General features: G+C 52.3%; 4 non-coding genes and 2 pseudogenes across 4 annotated transcripts; all 6 read right to left on the bottom strand.

The window, feature by feature from the left end:
* Positions 1-736: 736 nt before the first annotated feature.
* LOC140397721 (U2 spliceosomal RNA) lies at positions 737-927 on the bottom strand. Its single transcript, XR_011937150.1, has one exon. It is a non-coding gene; the product is annotated as a U2 spliceosomal RNA (small nuclear RNA).
* Positions 928-1,713: 786 nt separating this feature from the next.
* Positions 1,714-1,892, bottom strand: LOC140397199 (U2 spliceosomal RNA; annotated as a pseudogene).
* Positions 1,893-8,039: 6,147 nt separating this feature from the next.
* On the bottom strand, positions 8,040-8,230 carry LOC140397613 (U2 spliceosomal RNA). The gene has a single exon (XR_011937046.1). It is a non-coding gene; the product is annotated as a U2 spliceosomal RNA (small nuclear RNA).
* A 785-nt stretch (positions 8,231-9,015) lies between these two features.
* On the bottom strand, positions 9,016-9,206 carry LOC140397447 (U2 spliceosomal RNA). The gene has a single exon (XR_011936885.1). It is a non-coding gene; the product is annotated as a U2 spliceosomal RNA (small nuclear RNA).
* A 785-nt stretch (positions 9,207-9,991) lies between these two features.
* Positions 9,992-10,170, bottom strand: LOC140397198 (U2 spliceosomal RNA; annotated as a pseudogene).
* A 6,146-nt stretch (positions 10,171-16,316) lies between these two features.
* Positions 16,317-16,508, bottom strand: LOC140397234 (U2 spliceosomal RNA). Its single transcript, XR_011936777.1, has one exon. It is a non-coding gene; the product is annotated as a U2 spliceosomal RNA (small nuclear RNA).
* Positions 16,509-16,937: the final 429 nt, after the last annotated feature.

Here is a 16,937-nt window from a genome sequence, read left to right as displayed (position 1 = left end):
CATGTGCATCTTGCTGCGCTCGACTGTGCTTTGGAACTTTTAGTCTACGCTCACTGTTGGTCAAGAGACATCCAGCTTGGCCGAGCACGGTGGAGTCTGAGCATGCAGAACAAGTGAAACACAACAGGAAGACATCGTCTGGCAAGCCGTCACCTGTCGTCACCAGATGAAATGGAGACGCTGTGAAGGCCAGTGACACCCAACGGAGAGAGTCGAAGAAATCTCCACCTTTGCCGAACAAAGGACAATCCGTGCAAGCAGCAAGTACTGGCGGTATCCAACAGGGGGCAATGTCTAGTCTCCCTGAGCTCCACCCTAGCGTGTTGGTCGTGGAGTCAGGAGAACGAAAAGAGACGCCGTGAAGGTATACCTACATCCAAAGAGAATGCCGTTCAGTCTGTCGCCACACTTCCCCGTTGTGTAGGATGAAGGGATGTGGTAACTGAAGTGAGGAGAAGGCAAGTCGGCATCCGAGTGTGAAGGTGAGTGGCCTGTAAAAAGCAGCAGGAAATCTGTGTGGCATATCAGCTGAAAACGGAGCCTGGCTGCCGCAAGTCCGCGAGTCCATCGGCTCGCAACATTCGTGCACGAAGCTCCCGCCAGCAGAAAAACTAGCAATGCTTTGGAGCCTGAAAGGCCGTAAATTGGTCAGGATGAAACAACTGGACAAGAGAGAAAAGGGGAAGCCAGGTTTTGCGGCATTTTCTGCTTTTATACATTTTGCGCCCCAAAGCGGGGAGAGGGCACCATTCCTGGAAGGACTGCAAAATCGGGTTGATGCGTGGAGCGGAAGGAGCAAGCCCCTGAACCATCTCCGAGTCCTAAAAATCAATTTAATATTCGGTCCCCAGATTGAGGACATATCAGATATTAAACTGATAAGAACAGATACGACACTTGATCTGAGCCAAAAGGCCGAGAAGCGATAGCCCATATTTTCCGGCAATGGCTCTTGTCCTCCTCGTCCACCGACATTCAGGTGCACCTTGCTGCGCTCGACTGTGCTTTGCAACTTTTAGTCTACGCTCACTGTTGGTCAAGAGACATCCAGCTTGGCCGAGCACGGTGGAGTCTGAGCATGCAGAACCAGTAAAACACAACAGGAAGACATCGACTGGCAAGCCGTCCCCTGTCGTCACCAGATGAAATGGAGACGCTGTGAAGGCCCAGTGACACCCAACAGAGGGAGTCGAAGTCATCTCCACCTTTGCCGAACAAAGGGCAATCCGTGCAAACAGCAACTACTGGCGGAATCCAACAGAGGGCAATGTCTAGTCTCCCTGAGCTCCACCCTGGCGTGTTGGTCGTGGAGTCAGGAGAACTAAAAGAGACGCCGTGAAGGTATACCTACATCCAAACAGGATGCCGTTCAGTCTGTCGCCACACTTCCCCGTTGTGCAGGATGAAGGGATGTGGTAACTGAAGTGAGGAGTAGGCAAGTCGGCATCCGAGTGTGAAGGTGAGTGGCCTGTAAAAAGCAGCAGGAAATCTGAGTGGCAAATCAGCTGAAAACGGAGCCTGGCTGCCGCAAGTCCGCGAGTCCATCGGCTCGCAACATTCGTGCACGAAGCTCCCGCCAGCAGAAAAGCTAGCAATGCTTTGGAGCCTGAAAGGCCTTAAATTGGTCAGGATGAGACAACTGGACAAGAGAGAAAAGGGGAAGCCAGGTTTTGCGGCATTTTCTGCTTTTATACATTTTGCGCCCCAAAGCGGGGAGAGGGCACCATTCCTGGAAGCACTGCAAGACCGGGTTGATGCGTGGAGCGGAAGGAGCAAGCCCCTGAACCATCTCCGAGTCCTAAAAATCAATTTAATATTCGGTCCCCAGATTGAGGACATATCAGATATTAAACTGATAAGAACAGATTTTTTTTTTTTTTTCAAAAAAATATACTTTATTCATAAAAATTTATCATGAGCATTACAGAAACATTTCAAATTGTCTTGACTGTACATTTCCGGCAGGGTTACATGTTGCCTTGACTTTCTTCCATTCAATTTTGATATTGTCGTACACATATCACTCTTTACATTACAATTCTTTCCTAAATATTTACAGTGGCATGTTTGTTTTATACATGGGCGTGTTGGTTGCCCAGACCGAGGGGCTTTACACTGTTACCCGCCCCTCGGTGTACATTTGCTGGAAAGACTTTACACAGTGGTCTTTCCCCATTGCGCCTTGGCGGCAGCTGCCCCAAGCTTGAGTGCGTCCCTCAGCACGTAGTCCTGGACCTTGGAATGTGCCAGTCTGCAACACTCGGTCGAGGACAATTCTTTGCACTGGAAGATCAGCAAGTTTCGGGCAGACCAAAGAGCGTCTTTTACCGAGTTGATGACCTTCCAGCAGCAGTTGATATTTGTCTCGGTGTGTGTCCCTGGAAACAGTCCGTAGAGCACAGAGTCCTGTGTCACAGATCTGTTTGGGATAAACCTTGACAAATACCACTGCATCTCTCTCCAGACCTTCTTTGCAAAGGCACATTCCACAAGGAGGTGTGTGACCGTCTCATTTCCCCCACAGCCACTCCGAGGGCAGCGTGCATTGGTGCAGAGCCTTCGGGTGTGCATGAAGAATCTGACAGGGAGGGCCCTTCTCACCACCAGCCAAGCTAGGTCTTGATGCTTGTTTGAAAGTTCTGGTGATGAGGCGTTCTGCCAGATGACTCTGGCAGTCTGCTCAGGGAACCATCCAACGTCGTCCACGGTCTCTTTTTCCCTGAGGGCCTCGAGGACATTACGTGCTGACCACTGCTTCATTGCCTTGTGGTCAAAGGTGTTTTCCTTCAAAAACTTTTCCACAAAGGACAGGTGGTACGGTACGGTCCAACTACTTGGAGCGTTCCGCGGCAATGAGGCCAGGCCCATCCTTCGCAACACCGGGGACAGGTAGAACCTCAGTATGTAGTGACACTTGGTGTTTGCATACTGGGGGTCCACGCACAGCTTGATGCAGCTGGACACAAAGGTGGCCAACAGGATGAGGGAGGCGTTGGGTACGTTCCGCCCTCCCTTCTCCAGAGGTTTGTACATGGTGTCCCTTCGGACACGGTCCATCTTGGATCGCCAGATAAATTTGAAGATGGCCCGGGTGACTGCTGTGGCGTAGGGTCGGGTTATGGGCCAGACCTGCGCCACGTACAGTAACACCGAGAGTACCTCACACCTGATGACCAGGGTTTTGCCCGCAATGGAGAGGGAGCGTTGCTCCCACCAGCCCAGTTTCTGTCTTACCTTTCCTATGCGCTCCTCCCAGTTTTTGGTGCACGCCCCAGCAGCTCCGAACCATATCCCCAGCACCTTCAGGTAATCTGACCTGACAGTGAAGGGGACAAAGGACCGGTCGGCCCAGTTCCCAAAGAACATGGCCTCGCTCTTGCCCCGGTTTACCTTGGCTCCAGAGGCCAGTTCAAACTGGTCGCAGGTGGTCAAGAGCCTGCGTACAGACGCAGGATCCGAGCAGAAGACGGCAACGTCGTCCATGTACAGGGAGGCCTTGACTTGCATGCCTCCACTGCCTGGGATCGCCACTCCTCTTATACCCGGATCCCTCCTGATGGACTCGGCAAAAGGTTCTATGCAGCACACAAAAAGGGCAGAGGAGAGAGGGCAGCCCTGCCTGACTCCAGATCTGATCTGGAACTTTTCTGATTCCCACCCATTGATTGAGACTGCGCTATAGATGTTTGTGTAGAGCAGTTTGATCCAATTGCGAATTCCCTCCCCAAACCCCATTTTGGAGAGCACATCCATCATGTAGGTGTGCGATATTCTGTCAAAAGCCTTCTCCTGGTCAAGGCTGATGAGGCAAGTGTCCACCCCCCTGTCCTGCACGTAGGCGATCGTATCCCTGAGTAGCGCGAGGCTATCAGAGATCTTCCTGCCGGGTACAGCACAGGTCTGGTCAGGGTGGATCACCGACTCCAGAGCAGACCTGACCCGATTGGCGATGACCTTTGCTAGAATTTTGTAGTCCACATTCAACAGTGAAATGGGTCGCCAATTTCGAATTTCTTCCCTTTCCCCCTTCTGTTTGTAGATGAGGGTGATGATGCCTTTCCTCATGGACTCTGACATGCTGCCTTCCAGAAGCATACTCTCGTACACTTCCAGCAGGTCTGGGCCCATCCAGTCCCACAGAGCCGAATACAACTCAACCGGTAAGCCGTCGCTTCCGGGAGTTTTACTCGTCTCGAAGGACTTGGCGGCCTTTGTCAGCTCGTCCAGAGTTAGTGGTTTGTCCAGGTTTTCCAGCTCGCTGTCGCCTATGACCTCCGTGATAGTCGACAGGAAGGTCTGGGAAACAGTGCTATCTGTTGGCTTAAGGTCATACAGTCCGGCATAAAAGGATTGGCTGATCCTCAGGATGTCAGACTGCGATGACTTTTCAGAGCCATCTTCTTCCTTCAGGCTGCTGATCACAGAGGTCTCTCTGTGCACCTTTTGGAAGAAGAAGCGTGAGCACTTTTCGTCCTGCTCCACGGAGCGGACTCTGGAACGGAAGATAACCTTGGAGGCCTCCGAGGTGTAGAGCGAGGCTTGCTGGCTCTTCACCTCTTGGAGATCCTCCTTGACATCCACCCCCATCGACTGCAGCTGGAGCAAATTTTGCATACTTTTCTGGAGCCTGGACATGGCCCCTCGTCTCTCTCTTACCTTTTGAACGCCCTTGAGGATGAAAAACCTCTTGATATTCCCCTTGATTGCTTCCCACCAGAGATGTGGGGCCTCAAAGAGGGGTTTCACGGTTCTCCAACCTTTGTAATCCCTCCTGAGTTCCTCGATGTTCTCAGGGGTCAGCAGTTTTACATTTAGCTTCCATGTCCCCCTGCCTTCCCCCCTGGTCTTCCTGCAGGTGGCAGTCGGCCAGTAGGAGGCAGTGGTCAGAGAAGAACACCGGCGTTACGTCGGTGGACCTGACCGTGAAAGCTCGGGACACAAAAAAGAAGTCTATCCTGGAGCGGACGGACCCGTCTGGCCGTGACCATGTGTATCTACGCTGCGCGCCGTCTGCAGGGTTGCTGCAGACGTCGAGCAGCTTGGCGTCTTTTACCGTTTCCATCAGGAGTCTGGACGTAGCGTCTAGTTTGCTGTCGGCTTTGCTGGATCGTCCAGCCGCATCGATGATGCAGTTGAAGTCACCACCCAGGATGACCGGCTTGGAGGTGGCCAACAGCAGTGGGAGTTGCTGAAGGACTGCCAGCCGCTCACTTTTTACGGCCGGGGCGTACACATTTATAAGTCTGAGAGGGGTGTTTTTGTATTTCACGTCTGCTGCGAGGAGGCGCCCGCCCACCACCTCCTTAACGTCGGAGATGGTGAAGTTACCTCCCCGCAGCAGAATACCCAGGCCGGAGGAGCGGCAGTCGTTTCCTCCTGACCAGATGGATGGCCCGTGGGACCACCAGCTCGACCAGCGCCTGTAGTTGCTGAGGTGCGGAATTCCGCACTCCTGCAGGAACAGTAGGTCAGCTTTTACATTTGCCAAATAGTTGAGTGTGGCTACACTCCGCGAAGTATCTTTGATGCTTCGCACATTTATGGATGCAATTTTTAACCCCATTATTAAAAGGTAGATTTACCAGTCTCAAGAGTCCAGAGTCTATACAGTTGGCTGTTCCAGCTGTTCGATGTTCCCCAGCATGCCGGTGGTGCTCGCAAACTTTAGCACAGTTGCAGGGCTGAGAAAGCTGTTCTGGTCCGTACTGGCCCCGTGATTTTGATGCAGATGCATTGGGGGGGGGGGGTGTAGCCCTGGGGTTCGTCGTGGCAGTCAGTAGGTGTTGGGGTTGCAGGCCGGTCTTCACCTGGGTTGTTGCTGCTCGTTGCTATCGGGGGTTGGTCTGTGACCTTGTTTCCTTCCCGGTCGGTGGTCTGGGGGGTCTGTGCCTCCCGTTCCACGTTGGTGCTTTGCCTCTTTATTTGAGGCCGATTCTTGTCCTGTTTTCCCTCATCGGATGAGGTGTCGGCACTAAGTGCGCCGGCTGAGAGGTGTCGCTTTTTGCCACTACCCCTCAGGGGGTTCTTCAGTTTGTTTTTTTGTTTCCGCTTTCGTTTGTCCCTGTTCACTGTTTCCCAGGGCTCTTTATTCTTTGTCCCATCCTCTTCCTCCTCCATTGAGTGTTCCTCATCAGATGGGGCTGGGGTTGGGTTGTCAGGAGGTGCTGGGGCCTCCTCTTTTTGTTGGGGGCCCTTCTGTTGCTTTTCCTCATTCTGAGCCGTGGTGTCTTTTTCGGTGGAGGGTGTATGCACCTCCTCTCTGGTCGCCTTTTTAACTCCGCTGCTGATGATTTGAGCGTATGTCGCCCCGCGTTTCGGGCAGGCCCTGTAAAGATGGCCGGCCTCCCCACACAGGTTGCAGCACTTGTCTTCCTTGCAGTCCTTAGTCATGTGTCCCTCCTGCCTGCAGTTCTTGCAGAAGGTCACACTGCAGTTTGCGGCAACATGCCCCGTTTTGCCACAGGTGTGGCATACTCGTGGCTGTCCCACGTAGTAGAGGTAGCCACGATTTACTCCAATAGCGAAATTGGAGGGGGGATGCAGGATGGCTCCGTTGCTGTCCATTCTTAGGGTCACCTTGACCTGGTGCTCACTTGTCCAGATGCCGAAGGTGTCTTTCACTTGCACGCTGTCACTTTTCAGCTCAGCGTACCTGGCGAGGAACGTGAGCACATCAGATACAGGGACGTGGGGGTTGTACGTGTGCAGTGTAACAACCCGATTTCGCTGTGCCGGTAGCGTAAACAGAAGTTCCGCAGTCAGGATCGACAAGGGACTCTGGTTACCTTTTTCCTTGAAGACGTTCAAGAAATTGATGCACGCTGCGACGCTCTTGAAGGTGACATCAAAGAAACCATTCTTGGGGAAGTTTTGCAAGCAGAAGATCTCTGTTGCTTTAAACCCACAGCACTCGAGCAGCACCTTCTTCACGAAGTGTTTCCGGTCCAAAGGTGACTCTCCATCCGTTTTCTTCACTGTGACTCGGACAGTGTTTCGCACGCCCCAGCCTGGTGGTCGGGATGCAGCTGCATCCATAGCTCGTACGTTGGGCGTGAAACTGTATCGGCGTTAGGCCTAAACCCGAGGTTTAGGCCAGCATGTAGATCCACCAATAGCAGCCAAGCTCCAAACGTTTCTTCTTTGACGACTTCAATCCCTCCGAGTTCTCCAATCCACGATCGTCATCGAAATCCTCAGCTTCCCTCGATCAAATGAGACTACACTTGATCTGAGCCAAAAGGCCGAGAAGCGATAGCCCATATTTTCCTGCAATGGCTCTTGTCCTCCTCTTCCACCGACATTCAGGTGCACCTTGCTGCGCTCGACTGTGCTTTGGAACTTTTAGTCTACGCTCACTGTTGGTCAAGAAACCTCCAGCTTGGCCGAGCACGGTGGAGTCTGTGCATGCAGAACCAGTAAAACACAACACGAAGACATCATCTGGCAAGCCGTCCCCTGTCGTCACCAGATGAAATGGAGACGCTGTGAAGGCCCAGTGACACCCAACAGAGGGAGTCGAAGTCATCTCCACCTTTGCCGAACAAAGGGCAATCCGTGCAAACAGCAACTACTGGCGGAATCCAACAGAGGGCAATGTCTAGTCTCCCTGAGCTCCACCCTGGCGTGTTGGTCGTGGAGTCAGGAGAACGAAAAGAGACGCCGTGAAGGTATACCTACATCCAAACAGGATGCCGTTCAGTCTGTCGCCACACTTCCCCGTTGTGCAGGATGAAGGGATGTGGTAACTGAAGTGAGGAGTAGGCAAGTCGGCATCCGAGTGTGAAGGTGAGTGGCCTGTAAAAAGCAGCAGGAAATCTGAGTGGCATATCAGCTGAAAACGGAGCCTGGCTGCCGCAAGTCCGCGAGTCCATCGGCTCGCAGCATTCGTGCACGAAGCTCCCGCCAGCAGAAAAGCTAGCAATGCTTTGGAGCCTGAAAGGCCTTAAATTGGTCAGGATGAGACAACTGGACAAGAGAGAAAAGGGGAAGCCAGGTTTTGCGGCATTTTCTGCTTTTATACATTTTGCGCCCCAAAGCGGGGAGAGAGCACCATTCCTGGAAGCACTGCAAGACCAGGTTGATGCGTGGAGCGGAAGGAGCAAGCCCCTGAACCATCTCCGAGTCCTAAAAATCAATTTAATATTCGGTCCCCAGATTGAGGACATATCAGATATTAAACTGATAAGAACAGATACTACACTTGATCTGAGCCAAAAGGCCGAGAAGCGATAGCCCATATTTTCCGGCAATGGCTCTTGTCCTCCTCGTCCACCGACATTCATGTGCACCTTGCTGCGCTCGACTGTGCTTTGGAACTTTTAGTCTACGCTCACTGTTGGTCAAGAGACATCCAGCTTGGCCGAGCACGGTGGAGTCTGAGCATGCAGAACAAGTGAAACACAACAGGAAGACATCGTCTGGCAAGCCGTCACCTGTCGTCACCAGATGAAATGGAGACGCTGTGAAGGCCAGTGACACCCAACGGAGAGAGTCGAAGAAATCTCCACCTTTGCCGAACAAAGGACAATCCGTGCAAGCAGCAAGTACTGGCGGTATCCAACAGGGGGCAATGTCTAGTCTCCCTGAGCTCCACCCTAGCGTGTTGGTCGTGGAGTCAGGAGAACGAAAAGAGACGCCGTGAAGGTATACCTACATCCAAAGAGAATGCCGTTCAGTCTGTCGCCACACTTCCCCGTTGTGTAGGATGAAGGGATGTGGTAACTGAAGTGAGGAGAAGGCAAGTCGGCATCCGAGTGTGAAGGTGAGTGGCCTGTAAAAAGCAGCAGGAAATCTGTGTGGCATATCAGCTGAAAACGGAGCCTGGCTGCCGCAAGTCCGCGAGTCCATCGGCTCGCAACATTCGTGCACGAAGCTCCCGCCAGCAGAAAAACTAGCAATGCTTTGGAGCCTGAAAAGCCGTAAATTGGTCAGGATGAGACAACTGGACAAGAGAGAAAAGGGGAAGCCAGGTTTTGCGGCATTTTCTGCTTTTATACATTTTGCGCCCCAAAGCGGGGAGAGGGCACCATTCCTGGAAGCACTGCAAGACCGGGTTGATGCGTGGAGCGGAAGGAGCAAGCCCCTGAACCATCTCCGAGTCCTAAAAATCAATTTAATATTCGGTCCCCAGATTGAGGACATATCAGATATTAAACTGATAAGAACAGATACTACACTTGATCTGAGCCAAAAGGCCGAGAAGCGATAGCCCATATTTTCCGGCAATGGCTCTTGTCCTCCTCGTCCACCGACATTCAGGTGCACCTTGCTGCGCTCGACTGTGCTTTGCAACTTTTAGTCTACGCTCACTGTTGGTCAAGAGACATCCAGCTTGGCCGAGCACGGTGGAGTCTGAGCATGCAGAACCAGTAAAACACAACAGGAAGACATCGACTGGCAAGCCGTCACCTGTCGTCACCAGATGAAATGGAGACGCGGTGAAGGCCAGTGACACCCAACGGAGGGAGTCGAAGTCATCTCCACCTTTGCCGAACAAAGGGCAATCCGTGCAAACAGCAACTACTGGCGGAATCCAACAGAGGGCAATGTCTAGTCTCCCTGAGCTCCACCCTGGCGTGTTGGTCGTGGAGTCAGGAGAACTAAAAGAGACGCCGTGAAGGTATACCTACATCCAAACAGGATGCCGTTCAGTCTGTCGCCACACTTCCCCGTTGTGCAGGATGAAGGGATGTGGTAACTGAAGTGAGGAGTAGGCAAGTCGGCATCCGAGTGTGAAGGTGAGTGGCCTGTAAAAAGCAGCAGGAAATCTGAGTGGCATATCAGCTGAAAACGGAGCCTGGCTGCCGCAAGTCCGCGAGTCCATCGGCTCGCAACATTCGTGCACGAAGCTCCCGCCAGCAGAAAAGCTAGCAATGCTTTGGAGCCTGAAAGGCCTTAAATTGGTCAGGATGAGACAACTGGACAAGAGAGAAAAGGGGAAGCCAGGTTTTGCGGCATTTTCTGCTTTTATACATTTTGCGCCCCAAAGCGGGGAGAGGGCACCATTCCTGGAAGCACTGCAAGACCGGGTTGATGCGTGGAGCGGAAGGAGCAAGCCCCTGAACCATCTCCGAGTCCTAAAAATCAATTTAATATTCGGTCCCCAGATTGAGGACATATCAGATATTAAACTGATAAGAACAGATTTTTTTTTTTTTTTCAAAAAAATATACTTTATTCATAAAAATTTATCATGAGCATTACAGAAACATTTCAAATTGTCTTGACTGTACATTTCCGGCAGGGTTACATGTTGCCTTGACTTTCTTCCATTCAATTTTGATATTGTCGTACACATATCACTCTTTACATTACAATTCTTTCCTAAATATTTACAGTGGCATGTTTGTTTTATACATGGGCGTGTTGGTTGCCCAGACCGAGGGGCTTTACACTGTTACCCGCCCCTCGGTGTATATTTGCTGGAAAGACTTTACACAGTGGTCTTTCCCCATTGCGCCTTGGCGGCAGCTGCCCCAAGCTTGAGTGCGTCCCTCAGCACGTAGTCCTGGACCTTGGAATGTGCCAGTCTGCAACACTCGGTCGAGGACAATTCTTTGCACTGCAAGATCAGCAAGTTTCGGGCAGACCAAAGAGCGTCTTTTACCGAGTTGATGACCTTCCAGCAGCAGTTGATATTTGTCTCGGTGTGTGTCCCTGGAAACAGTCCGTAGAGCACAGAGTCCTGTGTCACAGATCTGTTTGGGATAAACCTTGACAAATACCACTGCATCTCTCTCCAGACCTTCTTTGCAAAGGCACATTCCACAAGGAGGTGTGTGACCGTCTCATTTCCCCCACAGCCACTCCGAGGGCAGCGTGCATTGGTGCAGAGCCTTCGGGTGTGCATGAAGAATCTGACAGGGAGGGCCCTTCTCACCACCAGCCAAGCTAGGTCTTGGTGCTTGTTTGAAAGTTCTGGTGATGAGGCGTTCTGCCAGATGACTCTGGCAGTCTGCTCAGGGAACCATCCAACGTCCTCCACGGTCTCTTTTTCCCTGAGGGCCTCGAGGACATTACGTGCTGACCACTGCTTCATTGCCTTGTGGTCAAAGGTGTTTTCCTTCAAAAACTTTTCCACAAAGGACAGGTGGTACGGTACGGTCCAACTACTTGGAGCGTTCCGCGGCAATGAGGCCAGGCCCATCCTTCGCAACACCGGGGACAGGTAGAACCTCAGTATGTAGTGACACTTGGTGTTTGCATACTGGGGGTCCACGCACAGCTTGATGCAGCTGGACACAAAGGTGGCCAACAGGATGAGGGAGGCGTTGGGTACGTTCCGCCCTCCCTTCTCCAGAGGTTTGTACATGGTGTCCCTTCGTACACGGTCCATCTTGGATCGCCAGATAAATTTGAAGATGGCCCGGGTGACTGCTGTGGCGTAGGGTCGGGTTATGGGCCAGACCTGCGCCACGTACAGTAACACCGAGAGTACCTCACACCTGATGACCAGGGTTTTGCCCGCAATGGAGAGGGAGCGTTGCTCCCACCAGCCCAGTTTCTGTCTTACCTTTCCTATGCGCTCCTCCCAGTTTTTGGTGCACGCCCCAGCAGCTCCGAACCATATCCCCAGCACCTTCAGGTAATCTGACCTGACAGTGAAGGGGACAAAGGACCGGTCGGCCCAGTTCCCAAAGAACATGGCCTCGCTCTTGCCCCGGTTTACCTTGGCTCCAGAGGCCAGTTCAAACTGGTCGCAGGTGGTCAAGAGCCTGCGTACAGACGCAGGATCCGAGCAGAAGACGGCAACGTCGTCCATGTACAGGGAGGCCTTGACTTGCATGCCTCCACTGCCTGGGATCGCCACTCCTCTTATACCCGGATCCCTCCTGATGGACTCGGCAAAAGGTTCTATGCAGCACACAAAAAGGGCAGAGGAGAGAGGGCAGCCCTGCCTGACTCCAGATCTGATCTGGAACTTTTCTGATTCCCACCCATTGATTGAGACTGCGCTATAGATGTTTGTGTAGAGCAGTTTGATCCAATTGCGAATTCCCTCCCCAAACCCCATTTTGGAGAGCACATCCATCATGTAGGTGTGCGATATTCTGTCAAAAGCCTTCTCCTGGTCAAGGCTGATGAGGCAAGTGTCCACCCCCCTGTCCTGCACGTAGGCGATCGTATCCCTGAGTAGCGCGAGGCTATCAGAGATCTTCCTGCCGGGTACAGCACAGGTCTGGTCAGGGTGGATCACCGACTCCAGAGCAGACCTGACCCGATTGGCGATGACCTTTGCTAGAATTTTGTAGTCCACATTCAACAGTGAAATGGGTCGCCAATTTCGAATTTCTTCCCTTTCCCCCTTCTGTTTGTAGATGAGGGTGATGATGCCTTTCCTCATGGACTCTGACATGCTGCCTTCCAGAAGCATACTCTCGTACACTTCCAGCAGGTCTGGGCCCATCCAGTCCCACAGAGCCGAATACAACTCAACCGGTAAGCCGTCGCTTCCGGGAGTTTTACTCGTCTCGAAGGACTTGGCGGCCTTTGTCAGCTCGTCCAGAGTTAGTGGTTTGTCCAGGTTTTCCAGCTCGCTGTCGCCTATGACCTCCGTGATAGTCGACAGGAAGGTCTGGGAAACAGTGCTATCTGTTGGCTTCAGGTCATACAGTCCGGCATAAAAGGATTGGCTGATCCTCAGGATGTCAGACTGCGATGACTTTTCAGAGCCATCTTCTTCCTTCAGGCTGCTGATCACAGAGGTCTCTCTGTGCACCTTTTGGAAGAAGAAGCGTGAGCACTTTTCGTCCTGCTCCACGGAGCGGACTCTGGAACGGAAGATAACCTTGGAGGCCTCCGAGGTGTAGAGCGAGGCTTGCTGGCTCTTCACCTCTTGGAGATCCTCCTTGACATCCACCCCCATCGACTGCAGCTGGAGCAAATTTTGCATACTTTTCTGGAGCCTGGACATGACCCCTCGTCTCTCTCTTACCTTTTGAACGCCCTTGAGGATGAAAAACCTCTTGATATTCCCCTTGATTGCTTCCCACCAGAGATGTGGGGCCTCAAAGAGGGGTTTCACGGTTCTCCAACCTTTGTAATCCCTCCTGAGTTCCTCGATGTTCTCAGGGGTCAGCAGTTTTACATTTAGCTTCCATGTCCCCCTGCCTACCCCCTGGTCTTCCTGCAGGTGGCAGTCGGCCAGTAGGAGGCAGTGGTCAGAGAAGAACACCGGCGTTACGTCGGTGGACCTGACCGTGAAAGCTCGGGACACAAAAAAGAAGTCTATCCTGGAGCGGACGGACCCGTCTGGCCGTGACCATGTGTATCTACGCTGCGCGCCGTCTGCAGGGTTGCTGCAGACGTCGAGCAGCTTGGCGTCTTTTACCGTTTCCATCAGGAGTCTGGACGTAGCGTCTAGTTTGCTGTCGGCTTTGCTGGATCGTCCAGCCGCATCGATGATGCAGTTGAAGTCACCACCCAGGATGACCGGCTTGGAGGTGGCCAACAGCAGTGGGAGTTGCTGAAGGACTGCCAGCCGCTCACTTTTTACGGCCGGGGCGTACACATTTATAAGTCTGAGAGGGGTGTTTTTGTATTTCACGTCTGCTACGAGGAGGCGCCCGCCCACCACCTCCTTAACGTCGGAGATGGTGAAGTTTCCTCCCCGCAGCAGAATACCCAGGCCGGAGGAGCGGCAGTCGTTTCCTCCTGACCAGATGGATGGCCCGTGGGACCACCAGCTCGACCAGCGCCTGTAGTTGCTGAGGTGCGGGATTCCGCACTCCTGCAGGAACAGTAGGTCAGCTTTTACATTTGCCAAATAGTTGAGTGTGGCTACACTCCGCGAAGTATCTTTGATGCTTCGCACATTTATGGATGCAATTTTTAACCCCATTATTAAAAGGTAGATTTACCAGTCTCAAGAGTCCAGAGTCTATACAGTTGGCTGTTCCAGCTGTTCGATGTTCCCCAGCATGCCGGTGGTGCTCGCAAACTTTAGCACAGTTGCAGGGCTGAGAAAGCTGTTCTGGTCCGTACTGGCCCCGTGATTTTGATGCAGATGCATTGGGGGGGGGGGGTGTAGCCCTGGGGTTCGTCGTGGCAGTCAGTAGGTGTTGGGGTTGCAGGCCGGTCTTCACCTGGGTTGTTGCTGCTCGTTGCTATCGGGGGTTGGTCTGTGACCTTGTTTCCTTCCCGGTCGGTGGTCTGGGGGGTCTGTGCCTCCCGTTCCACGTTGGTGCTTTGCCTCTTTATTTGAGGCCGATTGTTGTCCTGTTTTCCCTCATCGGATGAGGTGTCGGCGCTAAGTGCGCCGGCTGAGAGGTGTCGCTTTTTGCCACTACCCCTCAGGGGGTTCTTCAGTTTGTTTTTTTGTTTCCGCTTTCGTTTGTCCCTGTTCACTGTTTCCCAGGGCTCTTTATTCTTTGTCCCATCCTCTTCCTCCTCCATTGGGTGTTCCTCATCAGATGGGGCTGGGGTTGGGTTGTCAGGAGGTGCTGGGGCCCCCTCTTTTTGTTGGGGGCCCTTCTGTTGCTTTTCCTCATTCTGAGCCGTGGTGTCTTTTTCGGTGGAGGGTGTATGCACCTCCTCTCTGGTCGCCTTTTTAACTCCGCTGCTGATGATTTGAGCGTATGTCGCCCCGCGTTTCGGGCAGGCCCTGTAAAGATGGCCGGCCTCCCCACACAGGTTGCAGCACTTGACTTCCTTGCAGTCCTTAGTCATGTGTCCCTCCTGCCTGCAGTTCTTGCAGAAGGTCACACTGCAGTTTGCGGCAACATGCCCCGTTTTGCCACAGGTGTGGCATGCTCGTGGCTGTCCCACGTAGTAGAGGTAGCCACGATTTACTCCAATAGCGAAATTGGAGGGGGGATGCAGGATGGCTCCGTTGCTGTCCATTCTTAGGGTCACCTTGACCTGGTACTCACTTGTCCAGATGCCGAAGGTGTCTTTCACTTGCACGCTGTCACTTTTCAGCTCAGCGTACCTGGCGAGGAACGTGAGCACATCAGATACAGGGACGTGGGGGTTGTACGTGTGCAGTGTAACAACCCGATTTCGCTGTGCCGGTAGCGTAAACAGAGGTTCCGCAGTCAGGATCGACAAGGGACTCTGGTTACCTTTTTCCTTGAAGACGTTCAAGAATTTGATGCACGCTGCGACGCTCTTGAAGGTGGCATCAAAGAAACCATTCTTGGGGAAGTTTTGCAAGCAGAAGATCTCTGTTGCTTTAAACCCACAGCACTCGAGCAGCACCTTCTTCACGAAGTGTTTCCGGTCCAAAGGTGACTCTCCATCCGTTTTCTTCACTGTGACTCGGACAGTGTTTCGCACGCCCCAGCCTGGTGGTCGGGATGCAGCTGCATCCATAGCTCGTACGTTGGGTGTGAAACTGTATCGGCGTTAGGCCTAAACCCGAGGTTTAGGCCAGCATGTAGATCCACCAATAGCAGCCAAGCTCCAAACGTTTCTTCTTTGACGACTTCAATCCCTCCGAGTTCTCCAATCCACGATCGTCATCGAAATCCTCAGCTTCCCTCGATCAAATGAGACTACACTTGATCTGAGCCAAAAGACCGAGAAGCGATAGCCCATATTTTCCTGCAATGGCTCTTGTCCTCCTCTTCCACCGACATTCAGGTGCACCTTGCTGCGCTCGACTGTGCTTTGGAACTTTTAGTCTACGCTCACTGTTGGTCAAGAAACCTCCAGCTTGGCCGAGCACGGTGGAGTCTGTGCATGCAGAACCAGTAAAACACAACACGAAGACATCATCTGGCAAGCCGTCCCCTGTCGTCACCAGATGAAATGGAGACGCTGTGAAGGCCCAGTGACACCCAACAGAGGGAGTCGAAGTCATCTCCACCTTTGCCGAACAAAGGGCAATCCGTGCAAACAGCAACTACTGGCGGAATCCAACAGAGGGCAATGTCTAGTCTCCCTGAGCTCCACCCTGGCGTGTTGGTCGTGGAGTCAGGAGAACTAAAAGAGACGCCGTGAAGGTATACCTACATCCAAACAGGATGCCGTTCAGTCTGTCGCCACACTTCCCCGTTGTGCAGGATGAAGGGATGTGGTAACTGAAGTGAGGAGTAGGCAAGTCGGCATCCGAGTGTGAAGGTGAGTGGCCTGTAAAAAGCAGCAGGAAATCTGAGTGGCATATCAGCTGAAAACGGAGCCTGGCTGCCGCAAGTCCGCGAGTCCATCGGCTCGCAACATTCGTGCACGAAGCTCCCGCCAGCAGAAAAACTAGCAATGCTTTGGAGCCTGAAAGGCCTTAAATTGGTCAGGATGAGACAAGTGGACAAGAGAGAAAAGGGGAAGCCAGGTTTTGCGGCATTTTCTGCTTTTATACATTTTGCGCCCCAAAGCGGGGAGAGGGCACCATTCCTGGAAGCACTGCAAGACCAGGTTGATGCGTGGAGCGGAAGGAGCAAGCCTCTGAACCATCTCCGAGTCCTAAAAATCAATTTAATATTCGGTCCCCAGATTGAGGACATATCAGATATTAAACTGATAAGAACAGATTTTTTTTTTTTTTTTTTTTTTTTTATTCAAAAAAATATACTTTATTCATAAAAATTTATCATGAGCATTACAGAAACATTTCAAATTGTCTTGACTGTACATTTCCGGCAGGGTTACATGTTGCCTTGACTTTCTTTCATTCAATTTTGATATTGTCATACACATCACTCTTTACATTACAATTCCTTCTTAAATATTTACATTGTCATGTTTGTTTTATACATTGGAGTGTTGGTTGCCCAGACCGAGGGGCTTTACACTGTTACGCGCCCCTCGGTGTACATTTGCTGGAAAGACTTTACACAGTGGTCTTTCCCCATTGCGCCTTGGCGGCAGCTGCCCCAAGCTTGAGTGCGTCCCTCAGCACGTAGTCCTGGACCCTGGAATGTGCCAGTCTGCAACACTCGGTCGAGGACAATTCTTTGCACTGGAAGATCAGCAAGTTTCGGGCAGACCAAAGAGCGTCT

The sequence above is a fragment of the Scyliorhinus torazame genome, chromosome 20, assembly GCF_047496885.1.
Source record: "Scyliorhinus torazame isolate Kashiwa2021f chromosome 20, sScyTor2.1, whole genome shotgun sequence".
Classification (NCBI taxonomy): domain Eukaryota; kingdom Metazoa; phylum Chordata; class Chondrichthyes; order Carcharhiniformes; family Scyliorhinidae; genus Scyliorhinus; species Scyliorhinus torazame.
The sequence above is the reverse complement of the archived record's forward strand: the minus strand, read 5'-3'. Positions and strand labels throughout refer to the sequence as shown.